At 39.6% G+C, this 17,384-nt stretch overlaps 2 pseudogenes; one reads left to right on the forward strand and one right to left on the reverse strand.

Annotated features, from left to right (window-relative positions):
- Positions 1-563: 563 nt before the first annotated feature.
- On the forward strand, positions 564-998 carry LOC102860360 (annotated as a pseudogene).
- Positions 999-1,174: 176 nt separating this feature from the next.
- Positions 1,175-2,702, reverse strand: LOC102860769 (annotated as a pseudogene).
- Positions 2,703-17,384: the final 14,682 nt, after the last annotated feature.

A 17,384-nucleotide genomic window follows, 5' to 3' on the forward strand; every position in this document is an offset into this window, starting at 1 on the left:
CCAGAGTGCAAGCTGGATTTAGAAGAGGCTATGGCACTAGGGACATTGTAGCTAATGTCAGATGGGCTTTAGCTGAAAGAAGAGAGTACCAGAGAAATATATCTCTGTGTTTCATTGACTATGCAAAAGTATTTGTACGGATCACAACAAGTTGTGGCTAACATTAAGAATGGGAGTCTCAGAACACTTTACTGTGCTCATGTGAAACCTATACTTGGACCAGGAATTAGTCCTCCGAACAGAGCTGGGAAAGACTGTATGGTTCAAAATCAGGAAATGAATGTATCAGGGATGTGTTCTTTCTCAATACCTTTTCAATCTATGCAGAACAGATAATCCAGTAGGCTGCACTACATGAGGAGGAATGTGGGGTTAGAATTGGAGAAAGACTCATCAACAACCTGTGTTAGGCATATGACACATATGCTTGCTTGAAACTGATGAGGACCTGAAGCATTTGCTGCAGAAGGTCAAGGACTATAGTCTTCAATATGGATTAAATCTCAGCATCAAGAAGACAAAGATTTGAGAAGAAAGCCTGACGCTGCCGGATGGCTATCACCATGAAGTTCAACCCTTTTGCTACCTCAGACTGCAGCAAGAACTGCAAACACCACTTCAATGCCTCCTCGCATGTGCGCAGGAATATCATGTCCTCCCCTCTGTCCAAGGAGCTGCGGCAGAAGTACAACGTGTGCTCCATGCCCATTTGCAAGGAAGATGAGGTCCAGGTGGTGTGAGGACACTACAAAGGTCAGCAAATTGGCAAGGTAGTCCAGGTGTACAGAAAGAAATACGTCATCCACATTGAAAGAGTGCAGCGTGAGAAGGCAAATGTATAACTGCGTGTGGGCATTCACCCAGGCAAGGAGGTTATCTCCAGGCTGAAACTGGATAAAGATTGGAAAAAAATTCTTGAACATAAAGCCAAATCTCAGCAAGTTGGAAAAGAGAAAGGCAAATACAAGGAAGAACTGATTGAGAAAATGCAGGAATGAATGCAACCTGAGGAGCAAACACAGTTTAACTAGATTTCCATCTAAGTATGTGTTCTTGTGATGTTCCAAAATGACCCTCTCATTCAGAAGTGACTATAAACCTTCCTTTGCAATTTTGATTCCTATTTTTTTTTCTTTTTCTAGAACGTGATTTTTTTATTATAAATATATTTCAATTATTTTGGACCTAACATGTCTGTAGGTTTTACCCACTCATCAAATTGTTCGGCTGTGAGATATCCAAGTTCAATGGCAGTTTCCTTTAAGGTTGATCCATTTTTGTGTGCTGTCTTAGCAATCTTTGCAGCCTTGTCATACGCTATATGAGGATTGAGTGCTGTCACCAGCATCAGAGACTCGCTCATGAGCTTGCTGATTCTTTCTGTGTTGGCCTGGATGCCCACCACACAGTGTTCTGTAAAGGAAACAGAAGCATCCCCCAGCAGCCTGGCTGAGTGCAACACATTTTTAATCATCATTGGCTTGAAAACATTCAACTCAAAGTGTCCACTGCTGCCTCCAACGGTGACGGCAACGTGGTTCCCCATGACCTGCGCGGCCACCATGGTCATTGCTTCACACTGCGTGGGATTCACCTTTCCTGGCATGATGCTGCTTCCTGGTTCATTTTCAGGCAAAATCAGTTCTCCCAGCCCTGATTGGGGACCAGAACCCAAAAAACGGATATCATTTGCTATCTTCATCAGACTACAGGCAGCGGTGTTCATGGCTCCACTGAGTTCAACCAAGGCATCATGAGCAGCCAGAGCTTCAAATTTATTTGGTGCTGTGACAAAAGGTAAGCCTGTGATGGCAGCCACTTTGGCTGCAACCTTCTCTGCAAAGCCAATTCTTGTATTTAACCCAGTACCCACAGCAGTGCCTCCTGCTGCGAGCTCATAGATCCTCGGCATGGCAGCTTTGATTCTCATCATTGCATATTTCACTTGTTGAACATAACCACTAAATTCCTGTCCAAGAGTAAGTGTAACAGCGTCCTGCGTGTGAGTTCGCCCAATTTTGATGACCTGGGCAAACTCCTTGGATTTTGCATTGAGGGCATCATAGAGCTTCTGCAGTCCTGGTATCAGTACTTCATGAACCTCCACTGCAGCGGCAATGTGCATCGCAGTAGGAAAAGTATCGTTTGAGCTCTGGCTTTTATTAACGTGATCATTAGGATGCACAGGTTTCTTCCTGCCAAGTTCACCTCCTAACATTTCAATTGCTCTATTGCTAATGACTTCATTCACATTCATATTCATCTGGGTTCCTGACCCAGTTTGCCATACCACCAGAGGAAAATGATCATTTAATTTACCTTCAAGCTACCTCATCTGCGGCCTTCATTATTGCATTAGCAAGCTTTGGATCAAGCCCATAACCTTGGTTCACTTCAGCGGCTGCTCACTTTAAGATGCCAAAAGCTTTAATAACTGGAATAGGCATCCGTTCTGTTGCACCTCCAATCTTGAAGTTCATGGTAGATCTCACTGTCTGAGCACCGTAATACTTATCATTTGGGACCTTTAGTTCTCCAAAGGTGTCATATTCTATTCGAAAGGAATTTTGGCTCGCCATGCGAACAGAGTCCCAGAGCCGGAAAGGGAGGACGACCGCGCCGCCACGAGCCGGGGCTGAAGCCGAGGCCGGAGACCCCACGAGGCGAGACTGGCGCGCGAGGGAGCACAGTGTTGGATACATGGTGCCGCGAGGCTCACGAAGCTTGATTCCTATTTTTAAGAATAAAAATTGGAAATGTTTCCCCGCCCCCTTTCAGAAAAAAGAAGACAAAGATTCTCACCACCGGGCCAACTGGCAGCACTATGATGGATGGAGAAGAGATTGAGGTTGTCAACAAATTCAGCTTATTTGGGTCCAATAATCAACACTCTTGGCATCAGAAAATCACATTACTTTGGTGAAAACTGTTGTCAGGGACCTCTCTAGAGTGTTAGAGACCAATAATATCAGTTTAGAGACTGAAATTACATACTACGCATCAGAGAGCTGGACAATGACCAAAAGGAACAGAAAAAGAATTAATACCATAGAGTTGTAATGCTGGAGAAGATCATTAAACATACCATGGACTGCCAAGAAAACTAACAGGTCAGTTCTGGAGACTGTGGAATCAAGTTGCTTCTTGGAGACAAAGATTTTGAAACTCCGCCTCACATACTTTGGGCATGTTGGCAGGAGACACCAGCACTTTGAGAAGGACATCATGCTCGGAAGGCTGGAGGGACAATACAGGAGAGGGAAACCTGAATGAGATGAATCGACACAATAACTGGGGAAATGGGCATAGGCGTGTTGGAAGCAGTAGGACTGGCTCCTGGATAGGGCATGGTTCAGAGCTATTGTGCATAGGATCGCTATAAGTTGCAGTCAACTCAACAGCACATAACAACAGTAACAACATTCCTATATTTTCTCCTGTATTTTTTCCTGTATTTTCTCCACATTATGTGTTAGGTGACATGTAGAGATATGTTAAAAAGTAAGGCATATCCTTGATAGATTGAAAAATATAAAAGAAAACACAACTTTCCAAGGGCTTCTTGTCTCATAATAACAAATAAATCCTTATCTACTTAAGCATTGTTGGAAGGCTGACTATAATGCATAGCCATATCAAATCTTAACTAGTTCACTATCTGATAAAAGAGAGGCAATGAGGTGAACACCAAGAATTAAAAAGTACTATCAGCAGTAATAAGAGAACCAGAAGTGTGGAGGGCCATGAACGCGCGCATGGTCCTCCATTACAAGATGGCGCTGATTTCCTGCTTCTCTTACTTTAGCTTTAAGATCCCTGCCTAATTTATCCCAACTAGGGAGGGTTAAGTGTCCAGTATCTAAGAACCATCCTGCATATTTCTCTACTGCATTGAGGAAAGGAACGAGGGTGCGGAAGGATCTCAACCGTAGCCCTCGCGCTCTTAGCAGTTGCAGTAAAGTATCTTCTAGTTTCGCTTTAGAGCTTTGTGTTCCCATGGCTTTATAGCAGTTAAGTACTCCTCTGCTATGTTCTCAATTTGATTTTTGCTCCGTCCCTAGTCCGGGGATCCTTGCTTCGTCCCTATCCCGGGGATCCTTAGAAGTGCACTTTAACTTACCTGCAAACTTACTTACTTAGTTTCGGTTTTGAAGGTTCCCCATACGGGCCACCACTTGCGCGCAACACAGAAGAACTGGTTAGGTGGAAAGGTCAACTTGAGCCCAAACAATTACCACAAATGGTCAAATAAGATGAGAATATGGATGAGGCCATTTCCTTTAAAATCACTAAGAAAGAAACTAGACTGATATACATACACTAATGTGTATCGATAATGTGTTATTAATAGCATTAATGTGATAATAAACTTATCATTTATTAACTTAGGTATAAGTAGCCATAAAGCTTTTTTTGATTGTTGTTGTTGTTGTGTACTGTTGTGTAGAATCCATTCACAGCAGGTTTTTAGAGACAGTAAATCATAAGAGAGCAAACTGCCTGCAATCTTTCTCTCAAAAGCAGTTGGTGGATTCAAACACTCTGCCTTTGGATTAACAGCGTAACTCCTTACCGCTAAGCCACTTGCTTCCGCTTTGAAAATAATTAATATTTCTTAAATTCCCAGAGAAGCAAGTGGAAAACAAGTCAATTCCTAGGATGTTAATTGGCATAACAAATCTCATCAGTAGACCCCTCACCACAACCAGACATAGATATTTTTCTTGACATGATGGGAGATGCTATAAAAGGCAGGGGGAGGGAAGAAAAAAGAGGAAGGGGGAGAAGAAGGGAAAGGTGGGTGGAAAAGAAGGAGGCAAGGAAAGGCTCCTTGAGGGAATAAAACAATGCAATTAGTACAGTAAGTCCCTGTATTAAGGGACTCGGACAATTGTATTCAGCCTTTTTTTTTTTTTTTGTACTTATCCTTTAAAATAAATTTGTTCTCACTTTGAAACAATTGAACCAACCCTCGCTCCCAACAAATTCTTCATCACAATTGCCCTTACTTGCTATAAATGGAGATTTTTAATCACTGAAAAGACAATGAGTCTTTTCATGCTTTTTTTCCTTAAAGTAATTATATGCAAGCTAAAGCATAATTCTTTGCTGACTCCCTTGGCATTTCATAATCTACAGAATTGGGAGTAGGAGGTTAAAGGAGTTATCCTTAAATGCTTAAGTCTTTTAATGCAAAATAAGAACCAGTGGACCTCTTACCTGCAAATTCAATTTAAAGATACATTTAGAAAATATTGTTCAAAATCCAGAGACAGCTAATATTGTAACATGGGAAAAACAGTGAAAGTATGTGTAAGGGGACAAGAAAGACTGCTCAGCCCAAACTTTATAATCTCAGACCTCATTTGTTATTAGATACAACCAAGATTATTTCAATTAATAGGAATTCATGTGACAGAGGTAGAACTGTCCTAGGCTACAATCTTTACAGGAGCTGATTACCAGATTTTTCTCTCCTAGAATAGCTGGGCTGCTTCAGATCACTAACCTCTGGGTTAATAGCCAAGCTCTTTACGGTTGTGCCACCAGAAACTCTTAGGTGAGACTGAAGGTTAATGTAATTAGCCAGAAAAGGATGAGAGGGAGGGCTCCAGGGCCAGGTCAGGAAGAATCATAAGAATACTAAGCACATTGATCCAGTACAACCCTCACAATGCTCCGTAAATGTGATCACATTACACAAGTTACTACTATTTTTAATTAAGTCAACTCATTTGGCAGTTTGAAACATTGACCATCTGTCAACAGACCACTGTTCAGTTTTACTAGGTAGCTCTGGTGGCCTCCTGGTAAGGATCCCAAAGACATACACCTCAAATCCATTAGCTGCTCTGCTGGAGAAGGATAGGTAATCTCCTCCCGTGCAATTAAACTGCCTCTGAAAACCCTCTGGAGGCTCAGTTATATGTCCGTTCTGACTGGAGGATTACAACAATGACATCTGGCAACTTGAAACATTGATCATCAGTTCAACAGACCAGGCCTAGATTTTACCAGTAGCTTTTTAGGTCACAAATTGAATGAGTCCAAGTGTTTTAATGTGTAACATATGTTGCTAACCAAAAGGTCAGGAGTTTAAATCTGGTACTTCAAGGAAGAAAGATGGACAGTAGTGGAGGTTCTTCACAAACTGGAATTACTCAACAGTACTGGATTGAGTTTGGTTTAGTGAATATAGAGGTCCCTGGGAGGTAAAAATTGCAAACTCTGGGATACTACAAAAAAAAGCTGGAAATTGAATTCCCCCAAAATATGCCTTGAGCACATCAATCTAACAAGCTAAATCTGAAAGTTTAGAACTTTAAAAATCCCCATTGTTGTTGCTAGGTACTGTCAAGTCAAGTACAACTCATAGTGACCCTATGAACAGCAGATCTGAACCCAGCCCTATCCTGTGCATCTCACCATCTCAAAAAACCTTCAGACTCATTGCTGCAGTCATTATGTCACTTCACCTCGTTGAGGGTCTTCTTCTCCTTCACCATCCGTCTATCCTCCCAAATATGATATCCCTCTCTTATGAATAGCTTCTCCTAGCAACATGCTCAAAGTATGTGAGATGAAGACTCTTGATCTTTGCATCCAAGCAGCACTCTTGCTGCATTTTCTTCAAGACATAGTTGTTTGTTCTTTTGGTAGTCTGTGGGATATTCAGCACCCTTCTCCAACACTACGGTTCAAAGACATCAATTCTTCTTCTGTCATCATTACTCATTGTCTAGCTCTCAGATGCATGGCAAGTGACTGAAAAGACCATGACCTGAATCAGGTACATCTTAGTTCTCAAACTGACATCACTGTTCCTCAATAATTTGGAGAGGATCTTGACTACAGACTTTCCCAATATAATACTTTTCCTGATTCCTGACTGCTAGTACCAAGTATATTGATTATGGATCAAAGTAAAACGAAGTTGTTGAGAGATCTATCATTTCCAAATTCCCCTTTTTTGAGTGCCCTGCCCCTAACTCTCCTGTAAGTCTTATAGACAGCTGTGAATTTTGTAACCTTTAGTTCCTGACCCAACAGTATAAGAATATATCCTTTTAGTGGTCTTACCAAATGACCATTTTCACTGGATACAAGGATACAATTCATATTCCCTTTATTCTGAACAAAACTTCCTTTAGTTTTATTTAAGCAGACTCTGATGTTACTGTGTGGCTCTTGACTTGACTCCAATCCAGTTCATCCACATGTACATTAAAGTAGATCTAGGATTCATAGGGTTCTCATGGATTCATTTCTCAGAAGTGGATTACCAGCATTCTCTTCCAAGTTGCCTCTTGAACCTATAGCTTTCAAATAGCAGGAAAGCATGTTAACCATTCACACCACTTAATGACTTACATAGGATGATAAGTCTTCAATATTTATAAATTAGTGAATGAGAATGATTGGATGAAAGGAAAAGTTGTTATTGTTATGTGTTGTCAAGTCACTTGCAACTCAAGCGAGCATATGTACAACAGCTCTAAACCCTGCTCTAGCCTGTGCCAACATTAGTCTCTAAACACCTATTATTCCAGTCAATGAATCAATCCATAATCAACAAGGGCCTTCCTCTCTTGTGTTGTTCCCCCACCTTCCCAAGAAAAATGTCCCTCTCCAAGGACTGGTCCCTCCTTGCAACATACCCAAAGTATATCAGATGAAGCTTCAGAAGCCTTGCCTCCAAGGAGCAGCCTGGTTTTATCCTCTCTAGGATGAACCTGTTTGTTCTTCTAGCAGTCCATGGTATATTCAGTACTCTTCTCCAGAACCACAGCTCAAAGTCATCAATTCTCCTTATATCATGTCTAGTCATTGTCCAGCTTTTTGAATGCATAGAAAGAAATTAGCAAGACTATAGCCTGGATTGGGTGCACCTTAGTCTCTAGATTGACATCACTGCTCTTCAGTACTCTGGACAGGTCCCTGATAGCAGATTTTTCAGGGTAATTAATCTTTTTTTTTCTTAATTTAGGTTGTTTATTTTTCATTTCAATGAACATCTACAGAGATTTTGGAATTCCATTCATTCATTGTTGCACCCTTTTCCCCACACAAACCCCTCCCCCCGCCCCCCCCCCTTTGCTCCTCTCCTTGAAAAGCAAAAGAAAAACTCCCTCATTCCAATTGATTTCCTGGCTGCTGGTAACCAGAGTGTTGATTGTGGGGCCATGCAAACTAAATTTGTTAACAATCCAAATCTTTTTATAGTCTATCATGATGCTACTAATTGGCCCAGTGGTGGAAATCTTTGTTTTCTTGATGTTGACCTTCAATCCATATATAAGGCTGCAGTCCTTGACTTTCTGCAGCAAGTGCTTCAAGTCCTCCTCAGTTTTAGCAAGCAAGTTTATGTCATCTGCATAACACAGATTGTTGATGTGTTTTCCTCCAATCCTGATGCCACATTCCTCCACATAGAGCCCAGCCTCCACATGATCTGTCCTGCATGTTGCTGTTATTATGTGCCATCAAGTATCCTACGACCCATAGTGATCCTATGTACAGTAGCTCTGAACCCTCCCCTATCCTGAGTCAGCCTCACTAAATCTAAGTCAGTAACCCCTATTACCCCATTTACTGTATCAATACATCTCATCTGGGATCTTCCTCTCCTGCACTGTCCTTCCACCCTTCCAAGCATGATGTTTTTCTCCAATGACTGGTCTCTGCTGGCCACATGCCCGAAGTATGTGAGACAGAGCTTCAAAATCCTAGCCTCCAAAGAGAAACCTGATTTCAGCCTCCTTAAGACAGACCTATTTGTTTTTTTTACAGTCCATGGTATGTTCAAGACTCTTCTCCAGCACCACAACTCAAAGGCATTGATTCTTCTTTTGTCATCCTTATCATTGTCCAGCTCTCTGAAACATAACACGTAATTGTGAAGACTACAGCCTGGATTAGGCTCACCATAGTCTCTACACTGACATTGTTGCTTTTCAGCACTCTAGAGAGGTCTTTGAGAGTAGATTTTCCCAATGCAATTTGTCTTTTGATTTCCTGACTGCTGGTATGAAGAGTGTTGATTGTGGAGCCAAGCACGGTATAACTGTTAACAACCTCAGTCTCTTCTCCATCTATCATGATGCTGCCAATTGGCCCAGAGATGAGAATCTTTTTCTTCTTCATGTTGAGCTTCAATCCATATAGAAGATTGCAGTTCTTAAACTTTTGCAGCAAGTGCTTCAGGTCTTCTTCAGATTTATCAAGCAAGGTTGCATCATTTGCATATCATAGTTTGTTTATGAGTCTTCCTCCAATCTTGATGCTACATTCCTCCTCATAAAGCCCTACTTCCAGACTGATCTGTTCTGCATATGAATTGAAAAGGTATAGAGACATGACGCATCCCTGATGCACTCCTTTCCTGATTTTAAACCATGTGGTGTTTTCCTGCTCTGCCCTGAGGACTGCTTCTTGGTCCAAGCATAGGTTTCACATAAGCACAATCAAGTGTTATGGGATGCCCATTCATCTCAGAGTTAGCCAGTTTGTTGTGATCCACTTAGTCAAATGCCTTTGCACAGTGAATTAAACAAAGATAGACATTCCTCTCGTACTCTCTGCTTTTCAGCCAAGATCCATCTAACATCAGCTATAATATCCCTAGTACCACTACCTCTTCTAAATCCAGCCTGCACATCATGCAGGTCTTTGTTGATGTGCTGCTCCAGTAGGTTTTTGATAATTTTCAGCAAAATCTTTCTTGCATGTGATATTATATTTTTTGCAATTTCCACATTTTGTCAGGTTACCATTCTTTGAATAGGAACAAATATGGATTTCTTCCAGTCAGTTGGCCAGGTGGTTGTCCTCCAGGTTTCTCGGCACAACTTGATGAGTGTGTCCAGGGCAGTGTCTATCTGTTAAAATATTTAAATTGGTTTGCCATCAATTCCTGGGACTTTGTTTTTTGTTTTATTTTTCCAGTTCTTTCAGAGCAGCTTGAACTTCTTCCTTTATCACCATAGGCTCTTGCTCATATGTTGTTTCATGAAGTTCCTATGCCTCAACCAATTCCTTTTTTTTTTTTTTAATTTAGGTTGTTTATTTTTCATTTCAATGAACATCTACAGAGATTTGGGGATTCCATTCATTCATTGTTGCACCCTTCTCCCCGCACAAACCCCTCCCCCCTCCCCCCCCCATTTGCTCCTCTCCTTGAAAAGCAAAAGAAAAACTCCCTCATTCCAATTCCTTTTGATACAGTGACTTTGTATACTCTTTGTATCTTCTTTTAATGCTTTTTGGATCATTTACTATTCTGCCCAAAGCATCCTTAAGTATTGCAACTCAAGGTATGAGTTTGTTCTTCAATTCCTTCAGCTTAGGAAATGTCCAGCGAGTTTGGCCCCTTTGACTTTCTGACTCCAGCTCTTTGCACATTTCATTATAATACTTTACTTTGTCTTCCCATGCTGGTCATTGAAACCTTCTGTTCCGCTCCTTAATGTCTTGATTTCTTTCCTTTGCTTTAGCTTCTTGGTCCTCTAGTGTAATATTGAGAATCTTGTCTGACATCCATCTTGGTCTTTACTTCCTCCTCTGTCTTTTAATGACCTTTTAAATTCTTCATGAATGATCTTGGTATCTTCCCACAGCTCATCAGGTCTTCAGTCATTAGTGTTCAAAACCTCAAATCGGTTCCTGAGTTGGTTTTGAAATTCAAATGCGATAAAGTTAAGATCAAATTGTGGTTCCTGTTGGTTTTATTTAATTTTTTTTAGCTTCAGCTTGAACTTGCGTATGAGTAGTTAGTGTTCTGTTCCACAATCAGCACTTTGCCTAATTTTCACTGCTGATATTGAGCTTCTCCAGCAATTCTTTTCACAGATGTAATCGATCTGATTCTCATGCTTACCATCAGGTGAAATCCTTGTGTATAACCTATGTCTGTTTCTTACAAAAAGTATGTGCAATGAATCCCAATACAGATACCAAATTCATTTTTCATGGAGATTTAAAGGGAAATTGTCGAGTTTATTTGGAAAGGAAAGAGACCCTGAGTAATTAAAGTACTTCTGAAAAGCAAAAATGGAGTGGGAAGCATCACACTCTCTAACCTCAAAACCGACTGCACAGAGATAATAACCCAAAATGCATGGTACTGGTACAATGACAGGCACATAGACCAATGGAACAGAATTGAGAGCCCAAAAATGGACTCAGCTATCTATGATCAATTGATATTCAACAAAGAAATCAAATCTATCAAATGGGGGAAGTGACAACCTCTTCAACAAGCAGTGCTGGCAAAATTAGACTGTTCCCTGGAGAAAGATGAAACAGGATCCACATCTCATATCACACACAAAAATAACTCAAGGTGGATCAGAGACCTGGGAGTAAAGTCCAAAATCACAAAGGTAATCAGAGACAAAACAGGGTTCAAGCTTAGAAGTGCTAGTCCAAGGTATAAAGAGACTGCCAAATACAGCCAGAAATTCACAATCTGGAGAGAACTTTCTAAAGATTAAAGCCCTGTGTGCATAAAAACTTTTTCCAACAGAGTGAAAAGAAAACCTGCTGATTGGTAAAAAACATTTGACGATAACATTTCAAACAAGGGGTCTCATATCAAAAGTTTACAGAATCCTACAGGGCCTCCACAAGAAAAAGACTGATAATCCAGTTACAAAATGAGCAAAAGACGTGGAAAAGAGTTTTCACAGAGAAATATATTCAGATGGCCAACAAACACATGAACAACACTGGCAATAAGAGATGTAAATCAAAACCACAATAAGATACCATCTCACCCTAGTAGCCATGGCAAAGTTTAACAGGACAGCAAATAATAAATATTGTAGAGGATATGGAGAGTTAGGAACTCTTATACATTGTTGGTGGGATTGTTAAAGTGGTACAACTACTCTGCATGGCAGTTTGGCATTTCCTCAGAAAGCTGAACATACAAATTCCATAAGAAACAGCTATTACACTGCTAGGACTATATATTGAGAAAGTGAGAACTGAGGCACAAATGGAGACTTGTACACCAATGTTGATAAAAGCATTATTAAACATTCCAAGAATATAGAAATAATCCAAATGTCCAACCACCGTCAAATGGATTGAGAAATTATGGGACATTTGCACAACAGAATACTATAGAGCATGCAGGAACAATGATTTTGTAAATTACAATCTAATTTGGAAAAAACTGGAGAGCATTACTCTAAGTGAACTAACTCAGTCCCATAAGGACAAATATTACATAAGACTATTATTGTAGAAATAGATAAATAGTGAAATGTGTATGAGGATCCAAGAGGTGGGAACACAGAGTAGAGGATGGGTAGGGGACACAATGTGATGGGTGGAGGGAGGGGTGAATTAAGAAATTAAGAAAACAAGAAAGATTTGGTGTGAAAAACAATGTATACAAACTTTTAAAGTAAATCAATATAATGAGCATAGGATATGAGTAGACATTTCACCAAAGAAGACATTCAGATGGCCAAAAGACACATGAAAAAATGTTCAAAATCCCTATCTCTAAGAGAGATGCAAATCAAAACAATTATGAGATATCATCTCACCCCAGTAAGAATCTCAAAATTCAACAGAGCAGCAATCAACAAATACTGGAGAGGTTGTGGAGAAACTGGAACCCTTATTCATTGTTGGTGGGAGTGTAAAATGGTGCAACCACTATGGAAGGCAGTATGGCACTTTCTCAAAAAATTAGAAATAAAAATACCATTTGACCCATCAATTCTACTACTGGGAATATAACCTAAAGAAACCAGAACTGCCACCTAAGCAGATAAATGCAAACCTATGTTTATTGTTGCAAAGAGTTGGAAACAACCCAAGTGTCCATCAACAAACGGATGGATGGAGAAGCTGTGGTATATTACAATGGAATACTATGCAGCACTGAAAAACAAAGAATTCATGAAATATTATACAAAATGGGTGACCTTGGAAGACATTATGCTGAGTGAAATGTATCAGTCACAAAAGGACAAATACTGTGTAATGTCACTGTTGTAAAACAGGGCTGACATGAGGGTTTGGAGGAAACTAAGCAAAGAGGGCATAATGTACATGGCATTGAAACAAACAAGGGAGAGAGCAATATAAAAGGAATATATGATTGGGTATTATTGGTATGACAAATGTCCAGAGTAAGAGCTGCAAAGTAAAGTGGACTGAGAGGGGGGAACTGTATAACAATGAAAGAATTTTCTCCAAAGAAAAAAGCTAATTCGGGGGGTGTGGGGTCAGGAAAGAAAATGTGTAACAATGAATAAATGGAAATCAAAGTTCTCTATAAACTTCCATTAAAATTTCAATTAAAAAAAGAATTTTTTTTAATTTATGTAATAAAAAAAGTATTTGCAATGAATAAATCATTGATTGTGCAGAATTCTATCATTCTATCTCCAGCTTCATGTCTGTCACCAAATCCATGTTTTCCAACTACCAATTCTCTGTTCCCAACTTTTGCATTTCATTCACCCATTATTATTAATGCATCTTCATTGTATGTTTGATAGATTTCTGACTGCAAAAATTGGTAAAAATCTTCTGTTTCATGCTCTTTGGACGTAGTTGTTGGTGCATATATTTGAATGATAGTGGTATTCCCTGGACTTCCTAGTACATGTATGGATAGTATCCTGTCATTCACAACATTGCATTTCAAGATGGATCTAGAGATGATTTTTTTAACTAATAAAGCTCCTTTCTGTAAAATGCTTATGTCAGATACTCTTCTAAATCTGAACATTCATATTAAGAAAGACTAGGAAGAAGGATTGACCATCCATTTCTGAAATAATAGGGCTTTGAAAACCCTATGTACAATAGAGCACACTTAGACTAGCAGATTTGGCAACTGAGGCTGAGCCCTCAAATATGGAAACTCAAAGGAGGAGGAACAGTTGTAAGCAGACACTAGTGATTGGAACATGGAATATGAGAAGCGTAAATGTAGAAAAATTGGACATTGGCAAGAAAGAAATGGAATGCATAGATATTGACATATTTGTTGTTATTGTTGTTAAGTGCCGTAGAGTCGCAGGCGACTCATAGCAACCCTATGAAGGAGAGTCCTCGACGACGCCTGGGTGCCTTTCATCCTCTCTCCAGGTTCATAGAGTTTCCAGAGGCAAGCTATTATGAAATTGGATGCCACTCCTCCTTCCAAGCTTGTTTTAATCGGGGAGCTCCACCCCACTCTCTGTCCGCATTGGGAAGTCAACCATTAACACATTTGACACATCAGTGTCACAGTGTTCAGCCTCACAGCAAGCACAAGTGACCACAGTAGGGCAACTTGGACAGCAGGGCTATACGACCTAGAGGAATGTCTGAACAAAAACAATGAAAGACAGGCACAAGGGCTGCAGATTAAAAGTTAAATACCTTTGGGTTGGTAGCATCACTTTCTGTCTGCTGGGCCAGCTGATCTCTCTCTCTCTCTCTCTCTCTCTCTCTCTCTCTCTGTTGATACTATTATACTAGATATTGGTAAAATGAGATGGACTGGCATGGGGCATTTTGAATCAGATGATTTACTTGCTGAAATGAAAAGAGAGAAGAAAATTTAAGCATAAGAATGAGTAACCTATAAATGGGTTTTGAATGTTGTTGTTGTGGTGGGGCTTTGGGATATAGTGATTCCAGAGAGAGTAAGGTCTATAATATAATCTAAAGAGAAAAAAAAAATATTGTTGTTGCCATCGAGTTGTGTACAACTCACAGCCGCTTTTTGAACAAATCTGAATCTTACAATGTCTTGTGCTTCACCATGTTACAGTCATTGTTACAGTCATTGTCAGATGAAAACAAAAAAGAAATGTAAGAGGATGCCTCAATAGTAATGCAGGAAGAGGTAACCATATGTGTAAGTAGATTTCTTAATATCCTGAAGATATCTTTTTGGATGCAATCTAATTTAATCTATCCTTTTTTTCTGCAAATAGACTGTAAATTCCTTAAAAAGAAGACTGGGTCCTCTTGGTGGGCCTATTAAGAATTATGGCTCACACAAAGAAAAAAACATTAAAAATGACTACATAAAACTACCTAACCTTCAGGATTCTTGACTATTTTCATGGGAGTAATGGAAAAGATTAACTTTTCTAGGTGTGATTTCCTAGAAGTATGTCTGTGCAGGGATTCAATGTCGTGGGATTAAAAATATAGGTGACTTTTGCTCTGTAAACATGATACACTTGGACTTAGGGTTCAAAAACAAAGATCAGTATAACATAAAACCATTTTCACTTGAAGAATTATTCAAAATTGGGGTCATAGATTCATCCTCTGCTGAGAAGCTAACAACACCTAAAAATTTTCCAATATCCTTTAAAACATCCCCAGAGAAGAAGAAGATACTCTTCAATTACCACTTGAAAAGTGAGAAATACCTAGGTATGTGGCAATCAATTTCCAACAAGATAGCTGCCTTGAAATTGGAAGCAAATTCCCAGTTACAATAAAAGAATGTGTATAGTTAACTTCCATGGATAAGAATCTGGAGACAAAAGAAGATTGAACTTTGAGACAGATTCTTTTCCTAGAAACAGCACTAGAGGACACAGTAACTTTATTCAGCTTACTGCTTTATAACATTGTAGATGCACAGAGTTCAAAATAAGTTCCAGTGCCATGTGTCAGATGCCCAATGGCAAGATAAAAAAATAAATAAAAATCTCAAGTTTGTAAATATCTTTTAGTTAAATGGAAAATTCCACTAAATGTAAAAGCATGCCAGTACTAGCTGATTGAGTGATAAGCCAGGAATGTTTTTCCACACTGGGGCACCATTGCTCTGAGGCAGGTGACAACTGGTGGTTGCTGGATAAAACCGTATGCACATTTTGCTGTGTAGGGTCTCCAGACATAGATATAAAGGAAGCTTGGACTCCATTGAACTAAATTAAAATAATCAAACTCAATGCCTTCGAGTCAATTCTAATTTTTAGCAATCATCAACTGGGTTTCTAAGGCTGCAAGTCTTTGAGAGGCAACTTTCTATCTTTCTCCCAGAGAACTGCTGGTAGATTTGAACTGCTGACCTTTCCCTGTACTCATCACTGTTAATAAACTGTCTTTGAAGGGTTTTTAATTTGTTTTCATTAATTCAATACATATTTTTATATGTATTATGTTTTAGAGAAATAAACATTTCTTTCTCAAGTTGAAAGAACTGAAAAGCAAATTTAAGCTTTATGTCGCAATATTGCCTAGTTTTCACAGCTGATATTGAGCTTCTCCAGTGGTTTTTTTCCGCAGATGTAATCGATCTGATTCCTATGCATACCATCAGGTGAAATCCATGTGTATAATCTGCGTTTATGTTTCTTATAAAACGTATTTGCAATGAATAAGTCATTGATTGTACAAAATTCAATCATTCTATCTCCAGCTTCATTTCTGTCACCAAGCCCATGTTTTCCAACTACTGATTCTTCTTCTCTATTCCCAACTTTCGCATTCCAGTCACCCATTATTATCAATGTATCTTGATTGCATGTTCGATCTATCTCCGACTGTAAGAGTTGGTAGAAATCATCTATTTCTTCTTCTTTGGCTCTGGTTGTTGGTGCATATATCTGAATGATAGTGGTATTCACAGGACTTCCTTGTAAGCATATGGATATAATCCTATCACTCACAATGTTGTACTTCAAGATGTATCTAGAAATTACTTTTTTCACTATGAAGGCAACCCCATTTTTCCTCATCTTTTCATCTCTTGAGTACTATATCATATGGTCATCTGACTCAAAATACCCCATGCCAGTCCATCTAATCTCTCCAATGCTGCCTAATATGTCAATATTTCTGCGTTCCATTTCTTTCTTTCTTTTTTTCCCTTTTTAAAAATATTTATTTATTTATTTTTCATTTCCATGAACATCTACAGAGATTTTGGAATTCCATTTCTTTCTTAACAACTTCTATTTTCCTACATTCATGGTTCTCACATTCCATATTCCAATCACTAGGGTCTGCTTACAACTGTTCCTCTTCCTTTGTAATTCCATGCTTGAAAGTTGAAAGACAGTTGTAGCAACCCTGGAGGCAAAGTAGTCCTTCGCATCCAAAAACTGCCACAACATCTGCGCACACAACACCATGGTCTCTCTGGCAACCAGGTCATAGAAACCCTGGGTGGAGCAAACCTGGGAGAACATGGCTGCCTCTCCCCTCTTCTCCTTCCGGGGTTGAAGCCCTCTGCTGCCTTAAACCCTAGGCCAAGCCTGGCTTGCCTGGCTCCTGGAGGCAGAGCAGTCCTTCACGTCCGAAAACTGCCACAACACCTGCACACACAGCATTCATTGAAAGATGATATGGTCAACATCAGGATGGATGGTGAAGATTGTTCACAGCTTTAGTCTGCTTGGCTC

The sequence above is a fragment of the Elephantulus edwardii genome, unplaced genomic scaffold (genome assembly GCF_000299155.1).
Source record: "Elephantulus edwardii isolate Elephantulus edwardi_28Jun2011 unplaced genomic scaffold, EleEdw1.0 scaffold00318, whole genome shotgun sequence".
Lineage (NCBI taxonomy): Eukaryota > Metazoa > Chordata > Mammalia > Macroscelidea > Macroscelididae > Elephantulus > Elephantulus edwardii.